Consider the following 11,969-nt stretch of genomic DNA (forward strand, 5'->3'; position numbering starts at 1 on the left):
GGTATTTTTACAAAATGCAGAATTTGTGTGCCAGTTCCTCTGTGCAGATTCGTGGATGACAGCCCGCCACTCCAGATTCCCTTCTACCCGCCGAGAGGGTCAGGGTCAAAGACGGATCCCAGACCTGTTCCCGATACCTGACTCGGAGGAACCGGGAGAGGAGAGACAACACCCGATACCTGACTGGGAGGAATCGGGAGAGGAGAGACAACACCTGATACCTGACTGGGAGGAACCTCAGAGGAGAGAAAACACCTTGCCAGCGATGACGAGAACGACTAAGGTTGCCAGCCACGATGTGTCCGTCGGACCTCCAGCAGCTGTGGAAGGAGGTGTCGGGGGTGCCGAGCGGCGAGGAGGCCTTGAAGCAAGCCGAAGGCCTGGAATAGAGCACCAACAGCTCCAACTCTACCTCAGCCTTCCTTAAAGCGGCCAGCGCGCACATGCCACTGCACAGCCTGCCCAATGGACAGAGCCAGACTGTTTGAGTGGATCTCCTCCTTCACCAAGGCCGACAGTGTAGATGACCATGGCCCCCTTACTCCAAAAGCCACCCTGCCAGCCACGGGAAGGGGTGAAATAGCGCCCTTCTCCACAAAGGCAGCCAAAAGCCCAACGAGGTGTCGGCAGGCCACCAGCCTGATGCACCACCGAGGGATCTACACGAGCACTAATCGAGCATGGACTCATATGAAATTCATTTTTTTGTTCAAAATCAAACACAACAACAATATTGGTAACTACATTCATTGCAAATGCCGGAGAAAGAATTCTACAACAGCTTACAGTCATAAGTCTATATTCATTCTAAAACAGATTTTGGTTGATTGATCATTAATGTGAAATACATCTGTATAAGTACCTATATATATATATATATATATATATACACACTGTGAGGTGTATTATAAAACTATTATAGTATGGCATCGCCATTGACTTCCAGGAAGAGGCTGGATGACAACCCCCAAAGAGTGGTGATAACTGAAGAGACAGTTGACAGCCCGGAAAGACGGCGACCGGGGCAGGGAGGGGTAGCATCCCAAGCTGCAGCTCTCGCAAGGGAGCACCCATACAGCGCTACGAAAAACCCTGAAGATACATCAGACCAAGATAGGCTGCCTAGGGAAACCCGTGGTGCAACGCACAGTGCCAATACCCTGTACGGCACCTGATGAGACGGAGGAGGATCCAGGCCCGGACACTCCCCACAGTGCCCAGAACCTCCAAACACCACCGGAGCAGCCCCAGGGCAGACCGTCGGAGGGGAGACGCGTGGCGTAGAGCGCTACCTGGACACAAGTTGGGGGACTGATCACCCTCGGCTGGGTCGCCCGGGTGAGGGTGTTTGATTAAGACCCGAAACACCCTATGACCCCGGGAGAATCACTGATGATGTGTCCAGGTTGCACCGTGAGGTAAATAAATAAATAAATGGGTTGTACTTGTATAGCGCTTTTCTACCTTCAAGGTACTCAAAGCGCTTTGACACTACTTCCACATTTACCCATTCACACACTGATGGAGGGAGCTGCCATGCAAGGCGCTAACCAGCACCCATCAGGAGCAAGGGTGAAGTGTCTTGCTCAGGACACGACGGACATGACGAGGTTGGTACTAGGTGGGGATTGAACCAGGGACCCTCGGATCGCGCACGGCCACTCTTCCACTGCGCCACGCCGAGGTGTATTATAAAACTATATATATATATATATATATATATATATATATATATATATATATATATATATATATATATATATATATATATATATATATATATATATATATATATATATCTCCATCCATTTTCTACCGCTTATTCCCTTTGGGGTCGCGGGGGGCGCTGGAGCCTATCTCAGCTACAATCGGGCGGAAGGCGGGGTACACCCTGGACAAGTCGCCACCTCATCGCAGGGCCAACACAGATAGACAGACAACATTCACACTCACATTCACACACTAGGGCCAATTTAGTGTTGCCAATCAACTTATCCCCAGGTGCATGTCTTTGGAAGTGGGAGGAAGCCGGAGTACCCGGAGGGAACCCACGCAGTCACGGGGAGAACATGCAAACTCCACACAGAAAGATCCCGAGCCCGGGATTGAACCCAAGACTACTCAGGACCTTCGTATTGTGAGGCAGATGCACTAACCCCTCTTCCACCGTGAAGCCCAAATATATATATATATATATATATATATATATATATATATATATATATATATATATATATATATATATATATATATTTATATATATATTCATCTAATTATGTTCAATGATGTGCATAATCAAAGTATTCTGTTATTCCATTTTACTAAATCAAAGGTGAGGCCACTAATTGTGTTCTGTGATACGGTTTTACTGCAGGCTGATAACAGCGATCGCTTAGTGAGGGTCATAGAGGAATTTTCACCCCGCATAACAACATTGGGGTTTTCGCCTCAATCTGTGGTAGAGATTTTTTAAGGAAGTGGCCTCGGTCAGAAATCGGTATGGTCCAGGGTTCTAAAACCCTGGAAGGGGGATATGTGGTGGAATTTCTGACCTTTGTACCATAGTTTGTGTCTGTCAAAGTCCGAAAGGAGAGCGAGGTCGAAAAGCATTAAGAATGTCTGCTCGTTTCTCTTTTTTCTATTCTGTGCCATTGAAGGAGCATATGTGGGTTAGAGTTGAATATATGGTCGGCCTGAACATTCTACAAAATGTTTTGATTGTTTGTTATGGCTAAAGGATTCAAGGAGGTTGCAGAATAAACAGGTCCAAAACAACGGGACCTTGACACACGAGGGAAACACATAAATGACCAAATAAACCAAGTCTATGTATGATTCGCATGATTCTCCATTCATCCAACGTCTCCGGAGGACGTTGTCTGTTTGCATGACAATTCAATCCAACCTTGTACCATTTGATTATGGGTAAATAAAACTTTTGTACTAAATTCACTTTTGTTGCTGTTTAAGATTCAGACCTTCCACCACAGTCCGGTCCAGTGTTTTGACGATGTAAACACTCAGGTGATTAAAAACATTTAAGGCAGGGACTCATTTAGCTAAGTACTCTTAGTTCCGTGACAGCTAATTAGTTTTAATGGGAGTAAGAGTGCCAACTAATCATTGCACATCAGGTCAAGTAACATTTCCAACCATTAGTTTGTACGTCAACATGACTTTCATGTTTTATTCTTTGCAGCCATGAAGGGTTCCACCAAACAACACCCAGTTCACTTTCATATTTTCTTCATTGGCTTCTCTCACTTTTCCTGGAAAAGCAAAATCCTCCTCGTCTTCACGTCCCAGGATGTCATTGATGCTGCAAACTGATCGGCACTTCTGTGCAAAATGTCCTTTTTGGGACTGATCTCCCACCGTCAGCATGGCGGGCAGGCCAGTCTTTCCACGGGTGTTTCTTTGTGTTTCTACATCCTGAAGACTGTGAGTCAGCAGTTTTGTCCCCCGCCCGTCTTTGTAAACCGGTGCGGGTGGCACTGGGAGCAGGTGGGTAAAGTGTCTTGCCCGAGGACACAACGGCACTGACTAGGACGGCAGAAGCGGGGATCGCCCGTGTCGATGATGCTTTATCATAGAGGGGACGTGCTGTGAAAAAATAAACAAGTCGTAATGATCGACTGGCAGCCACCTTTTTGTTATGTGCAAACGGCCTCTGCGCCTTTGTGGCGCTTCCAACGAGTCAAGTTTTTTTTCTCATCCAGACAGAGAAAGAAGGAATATAAGACTGTGGTTTGGCTCCTCCAAGTTAGGAGTGCCTCATTTTTTGACTTGACCTCCTCCAGGTACAAAATGTTTTGTAAAAGCTCCTATCATGAAAGTGAATAATTGATCATCTATTGTCATATATAATATTATGAATTTGCTGCTCAACAGTTATTTGGTAAGTCATTCAACAGGTTCATACATATGTGGATGTATGGTTTGTTCATATTTTAACTTTAGTATAATAATAATAATAATAATACCTGGGATTTATATAGCGCTTTTCTAAGTACCCAAAGTTGCTTTACATGTAGAACTCATTATTCATTCACACCTGGTGGTGGTAAGCTACTTTCATAGCCACAGCTGCCCTGGGGTAGACTGACGGAAGCGTGGCTGCAATTTGCGCCAACGGCCCCTCCGACCACCACCTATCTTTCATCATTCAATTCACCGGTGTGAGTGGCATCGGGGGCAAAGGGTGAAGTGTCCCGCCCAAGGACACAACGGCAGCGATTTTTGGATGGTAAGAGGCGGGGAGCGAACCTGCAACCCTCAGGTTTCTGGCACGGTTGCTCTACCCACTACGCCATGCAATAGTAAGTCCCACCTAGGCCTTCAATGATTACCTACGACTTCAATGATTACCTCTCAAAATGCCATAATTGATGTCGCCACATGACCATTGCTGGAGAAATACTATACAGAAACACATTTACGCACTACTGTGCGTTGAAGTGTATAAAACGGGTTATTTTCTGGCGCATTTAAAAATCAATAAACCCGCATCAGCAATTAAAACATATCTTATGTGGTACTGTCAAAATTAAAATTGCAAAAAAACACAATACACGTGAAAAAATTAAGAAATCAAATATTTGAACTCACAATTTGTAGAACCCATTCAAGCCAGTGGTACCGCTTGTAGTCGGGTGATTCAAGTGGAAGTGGCTGGGGTTGGCCGACATCGTTTCACAAGATGTAGTTTCTCTTTAAATATCCTTCTTCAAAATGGCCCTGCAAATATATATCTGCCACCTAATCAACCTTTTGTTCTTCTTCTTTTGTGGGTTAAAAAAGTGTGTATCGGCGATTTCTCTGCTAGCCCGGTATGGCTACGGCGCAACACTTCCTGCTTTTAGTAAACTGCAACTTGTGAATGGATACTCACTTTGGAATGACAAGTGAGTATCCAATTACAGTCTCGTTAACATCAGGCTACCTAGATAGGTTACTGTCAACAACTTGTGATCTGATTGGCTATCGCAACTGTCTATCAGCTGTATGTGTTCTCAAATGTATCCGCTATCCGGGTGTGGCTCTGCTGATCTGCATAGCGCCGCCGCGGCTCAAACCACTGAGTATCCAATCACAGGACGTGTAAATATCACGGTCAACATGAGGCCAGCTAGAAGGCCTTATTGACAACAACTGGTGATCTGATTGGCTAGTGCAATTATCTATCAACCGTATGTGCACAATCACTTACAATGCACAGATATTGTTGATTCTGAAGGCCCCTACTCAGTGGCCTTGTGGTTAGAGTGTCCGCCCTGAGATCGGTAGGTTGTGAGTTCAAACCCCGGCCGAGTCATACCAAAGACTATAAAAATGGGAGCCATTACCTCCCAGCTTGGGACTCAGCATCAAGGGTTGGAATTGGGGGTTAAATCACCAAAAATGATTCCCGGGCGCGGCCACCGCTGCTGCCCACTGCTCCCCGCACCTCCCAGGGGGTGAGCAAGGGGATGAGTCAAATGCAGAGGACAAATTTCACCACACCGAGTGTGTGTGTGACGATCATTGGTACTTTAACTTTAACTTTATTAGGTACAGCATGGCAACATAAGCTAGCTGAATTCTGATTGGATATAAACTAAAACCAAAAACCACAGCACTGGAAGGAGCATAATATGACATGAAGAGAATATGAATACTTTTAGATATTTAGGGACAGTAAATAAAAAAAAAAACCTTTATCTTTAGTTATGATGATGATTTCTGGTTATGTTAGGCCAGCCGAGAAGACCTTGCTGGCCCACCACTGATGTGTGATAATAACAAAAATAATCGCAATTAAATTAGCAAACAGCGATGAACGGGCCCTGGCACCTCTGGGTTCACACATTGCACAGTGCAGTCACGTCCTTCCCAATGCCCTGACCCATCACCAAACTTTCAGCAAGATCGGGTGGTTGTGACTGATAAGGGGCCCATCTTTTTAGACTAGTTGATCTGCTGTCTCTCTTTTTTGCTCTGCCCCCTTACAAAGTCGGGACACGGGATTGACCACTCCTCTTTGCATCAGTTGATGACGTCTCTGCGCTGCTGACTTGTCTCCATTCAAAAGGATCCCCTGTTGGCCTCCCAATGGACTGGACCCTCACATGAACCACTCCTTATGCATCAGTCGGTGACGTCTCTGCGCCCCGACGTGTCTACATGCAAGAGGATCCCCTGCTGGCCCCACTATGGACTGGACTCTCACATTAATAACCGTAACCACTCGGCATCCATTGCACCGGTCACCCAGGGGGGATCCCCACATCTGCGGTCCCTTCCAATGTTTCTCCTTGTTCCCATTGGGTTGAGTTTTTTCTTGCCCTAATGCTATTTCAAAATTGTCCCTACGCGCTTCACTTTGAGAGACCCATACATTGAAGCTTAGTGGTGATGAGTCACAGTTATATCAGTGTGGGTGGCACCGGGAGAAAGGTGGGTGACGTTATATTGTTACTATGGTACATTTTTAGTCTACTTTATACCTGCATTGTCTTTTCCATCCTCACCCTTTCCATCCTTTGTAACTGAGCTACTGTGTGAAACAATTGTGGATCAAAAAAGTTTGTCTAAGTGCTATACCCAAGGACACAGCGGCTGAAGCTGGATTTGAACAGGGATCCCTTTGTATTTCTGTACAGCCACGCTACACACTGAGCCATGCCACCAATACCAAGCTACCTGCTTCACTCAGGTAAAGGTAGTACAATTTACAAAGGTTGCAGAAAGTAAAATGTAAATACACATTTAAGAAGAACCAAAAGTTGAAACCGTGAATTAGGACTGTGTGTGGGAAAAGGCGAAGTACCTGGGTCAGTGCCGTAGATAATCAACAGGTTTAAAACATTAAAGTGAAACGTCATCTTGTGGACCGCGCAGACTCGACTTCTCATTGAGTTGTGATTGATCGCGATGGCAATCCCAAATTGCTCTTATAGTACAGAAGGCTCTGACAATGTTCTATGTTTGATTATAAACAAAATCTTGGGCAAACCTCCTAGGGATGGTTGGATGAAACCTCCTGAGGCATTGAATCACTTGAACCAATTGCTTTGACAATTTCTCGAAAGCTTCGATGTGTAAAGTCGGAGTCGCATGTTAATGCGCGGATCGTTTTCCCAGGATGCAGATGGAACTCCGGAGCCAAAGTGCAGGTAGGACAATGATTTATTTTCCATAAATCAGACGGGAAAACAAACAAAAATAGAGCAAATGTGCCGATAGCACGGGAAGCTATGGAAAAGCTTAGCATAGAAACAAGACGTAGGAATCACCGATCGTAACTTGTTGCGTAAAGCAAACAAAACAGCCAGACTGAGTGTGGCAAAAAGCAGGAATAAGTAGCTCTCTAATTAGTGCCCGGGAGCGTCCTGAACACTAATCAGCACCCATGGTAACCAAGAACACACAGACCCAGGGGTGCTGAAACAGAACTAAGGTAGTCTTTAACTAAACAAAACATGATCCGGGCAACGGATCATGACACAATGCAGGATTTGGTAAACGACACCACCTGCCAGGCAGGTACATGGCATAATACCTATAGCCATTCAGCCTACCATCCTAAGTTACGGTTTGGTAATCAACATAAGCAGTGACTGCATCATTCCATATAGCTATTCAGCCTACCATTCTAAGTTATGGTTTGGTTGCGGCGCCCATCTTTGGACTTCTTCTGCTAACTGGGTTATAATCAGCAGTGTTGGGACTAACGCGTTACAAAGTAACGCGTTACTGTAACGCCGTTAGTTTCGGCGGTAACTAGTAATCTAACGCGTTATTTTTTTTTATTCAGTAATTTAGTTACCGTTACTACATGATGCGTTACTGCGTTATTTTACGTTACTTTTGATGTAGTATCGGCTAGAAACAGAAGCGCTGCGGTGTCTTTCTTCTGAATCTTCCTCTGTCACAAGCCGGAGAGAAGAAAAGAGGCGCGGTCTATGTGTGTGTGGGGGGTGGGGGGACGGGGAGGGGAGGTTTGATCCGCGGTTTGATATATGAAACAAAAAAAAAAAGTTGTTGGCACGTTCAGTCCACACACAGCGTGGTCATGGCGAGCGCAATAACGGAGGAGCTTGAACGCCCAGCGCCATTGAATCGGTGTGTTTATAAGTGCAGACTCGGTTGTGCAAAACGAGGGTTTTAAACACATGCTGAACGTGCTTGAACCACGTTACGACATCCCGTCGCGCACCCACTTCAGCAATAAGATTGTGCCAGATCTTTATGAGCAGGAGTACAAAAAGTTGTGGATGAACTATCCCGAGCATCATCTGTTGCGCTCATGACAGACGGCTGGACGTCCAGCGGAACTATAAGCGCTCACTTCATCACAGCAGACTGGGAGATGAGAAGACACGCCCCCTCTACGAGAGTCACCTTGCGCAGGTACTGACACAAGCAGTGGAGGAATGGAAGATAAAGATATCCCAGTCACACGTGATAATGCCAAAAATCAAATAATTACAGAGAATGAGGCAGGACTGGGACCACAGATAGGTGCTTTGCACATGTAGTGAATTTGGCATCACAGAAGGGAATCTCAGTCAGTAGGATGGAGCGCCTCTTTGGGAGGATCAGGAAGGTTTCTTACTTCCACCCAAGCACAACAGCTGCTCATGTGCTTAAGACAAAGCAAGAAATGCTAAAGCTGCCTGCTCATACATGATGTCCCAACGAGGTGGAACTCCACTTATGATATGTTGGAGCAGCAGGCAGCTATATACTCTGCATTGACCCACAACACCCTGAAGACAAATGTCACCCTGTCTGATGATGATGTGAGAGTGGCAGATGAGGTCCTCTAATAGGATGGAGCGCCTCTTTGGGAGGATCAGGAAGGTTTCTTACTTCCACCCAAGCACAACAGCTGCTCATGTGCTTAAGACAAAGCAAGAAATGCTAAAGCTGCCTGCTCATACATGATGTCCCAACGAGGTGGAACTCCACTTATGATATGTTGGAGCAGCAGGCAGCTATATACTCTGCATTGACCCACAACACCCTGAAGACAAATGTCACCCTGTCTGATGATGATGTGAGAGTGGCAGATGAGGTCCTCCAGGTGCTTAAACCCCTCAAAAGTGTTCCATCTCTACTGAGCACTGAAACTTCACCATCTGTGTCAATGATCCTGCCACTGAAAACAAGGATTCTACAATCCATGGCTCCAAGTGTGGAAGACAGCAGCATCACTCCAGATGTCAGGCTTTATTTCACTACCTATGTTTCAAGGAAGATGATGTTTCTTCTTATGTTGCACTTAAACTTGTTTTTTATTAATGGTCATTGGTCCAAGTTTAAAGAAAGGAGGAATGCCTTTTTATGTTGCACTGTTTTTCATTCATTATGTTAAAAGGAAAATAAAAATGCATGTCAAGTTGATCAACAGATTGTATTATTCTCCAGTGCAATAACAGTACTGAAATGAAGGCAAAAAGGGCATTAATGGGAGCTTTAAAAAAAAAAAAAGAAAAAAAGAAGTAACTAAATAGTTACCGTATTTTCCGCACTATAAGGCGCACCTAAAAACCACAAATTTTCTCAAAAGCTGACAGTGCGCCTTATAACCCAGTGCGCTTTATATATGGATTAATATTAAGATTCATTTTCATAAAGTTTCGGTCTCGCAACTTCGGTAAACAGCCGCCATCTTTTTTCCCGGTAGAACAGGAAGCGCTTCTTCTTCTACGCAAGCAACCGCCAAGGTAAGCACCCGCCCCCATAGAACAGGAAGCGCTTCTTCTTCTACTTCTCATTCCCTGTGGTGCGAATATTCACCGTACGTGCTCCCGTTGTATCCACAGTGCGGTTCACAGGAATATCAAAAGTCAGTGGAACCTCGTCCATGTTGATAATGTTCTCTGGCCGGATCTTTTTTTCAGCTATCTTGTTTTTACAATATGCACGGAAAGTAGCCAGCTTTTCTTGAAAGTCTTTAGGCAGTTGCTGTGAAATAGTAGTCCGTGTGCGGATGGAGAGATTGCGTCTTTTCATGAACCGGAAACACCAAGAAGCACCACCTTTAAAATCATCCAGGTGAAGTTCGCTTGCTAGCGCTGTTGCCTTCATTGGAATAGTGATGGTGCTGACACTTCTGCTTGCTGCTCTCTGCTCAACAACCCACTGTTCGAGTTTGTCCTCCAACAGTTGCCATCTTGCTTTGTTCCCTCGGAAACTCTGTTTTGTCTTCTTTACCTGGCGCAGGTCATCTTCTTGCTTCCTCCACCTACGCACCATTGATTCATTTATGTTATATTCTCTTGCTGCTGCTCTATTTCCGTGTTCTTCGGCATGACTTATTGCCTTAAGTTTAAATTCTGCGTTATACGCGTGTCGCTTAGTAGGAGCCATTTTGTGGTCTGGTCTTTACAAATGTAAACACACAAAGGAAATAAAACGTAATATCCGCGCGCTTCTTCTTCTTCTACCGGGGCGGGTGGTTGCTTACAGTAGAAGAAGAAGCGCTTCCTGTTCTATGGGGGCGGGTGCTTACCTTGGCGGTTGCTTGCATAGAAGAAGAAGCGCTTCCTGTTCTACCGGGAAAAAAGATGGCGGCTGTTTACCGTAGTTGCGAGACCGAAGCTTTATGAAAATGAATCTTAATATTAATCCATATATAAAGCGCACCGGGTTATAAGCTGCACTGTCAGCTTTTGAGTAAATTTGTGGTTTTTAGGTGCGGCTAATAGTGCGGAAAATACGGTATATATATATATATATATATATATATATATATATATATATATATATATTAGTATATATATATATTAGTATATATATATATATATATATATATATATATATATTAGTATATATATATATATATATATATAAATAAAAGAAATACTTGGCGTAGTGGGTAGAACAACCATGCCAGAAACCTGAGGGTTGCAGGTTCTCTCCCCGCCTCTTACCATCCAAAAATCGCTGCCGTTGTGTCCTTGGGCGGGACACTTCACCCTTTGCCCCCGGTGCCACTCACACCGGTGAATTGAATGATGAATGATAGGTGGTGGTCGCAAATTGCAGCCACGCTTCCGTCAGTCTACCCCAGGGCAGCTGTGGCTATGAAAGTAGCTTACCACCACCAGGTGTGAATGATTGATGGGTTCTACATGTAAAGCGACTTTGGGTACTTAGAAAAGCGCTATATAAATCCCAGTTATTATTAAATTGGAACCTGGCAACTACCGACCTGTTTCTATTCTCAGTTCCATTTCGAAAGTAATGGAAAAAATAGTTTATGAACAGGTCGATGGTTACCTTGCCACTAATAAACTCATGTACAAATTCCAATCCGGCTTCAGGACCCCCCCCCCCCCCCCCCCAACTACAGTTTCAGTACATGAGTTTATTCATCTGTATCTGTTGTAAAAATCATTAGTTTTGAAATGATCATCCAAACTGGTATATAAGTGTTTTGTGTCATTTCGTTTCCTCCTGTCAGGCTTGTCCCTGACAGTTTTAGTTGTTCCTCTGTTTCTGTCTTTATTTCCTGTCGGCACTCTTATTTTGTCTTTATTTCCTGCTTGTATCCGTGAGTGTTTTTTCAGGTGTGGCACCGGGCCACACCTGGTGTCAAACAGCCAGCTGCTACTTAGATCTGCTTTGTCCTCCAGTCAGGGCTGGATTATTGTCGCTACTATTAATACTTGCCGTTGTAGCTGTGTCTACTTCTGTTCACTCTGCTCATGTCATAGTTCCTTTTATTTCTTGTCCACAGTTAGCCTTGGTGCTAGTTTTTGTTCATAGCCAAGTTTGTTCTCCGCCTTGTGCGCGCCTTTTGTTTGTACCTTTTTGTTTGTTCTTGTTTTAGTGTTAAATTAAATCATGTTTTCCTGCTCAATGCCTGCCGCCATCTCCGCATCTTGGGGTTCGTCACCTACACACTCTGACACCTCCTTGATTATTCTGCACAGCAACAAAAACAGAAAAGTTAAACACAAGATCACAATAATCATTAA

Source organism: Nerophis lumbriciformis, linkage group LG37 (genome assembly GCF_033978685.3).
Source record: "Nerophis lumbriciformis linkage group LG37, RoL_Nlum_v2.1, whole genome shotgun sequence".
Lineage (NCBI taxonomy): Eukaryota > Metazoa > Chordata > Actinopteri > Syngnathiformes > Syngnathidae > Nerophis > Nerophis lumbriciformis.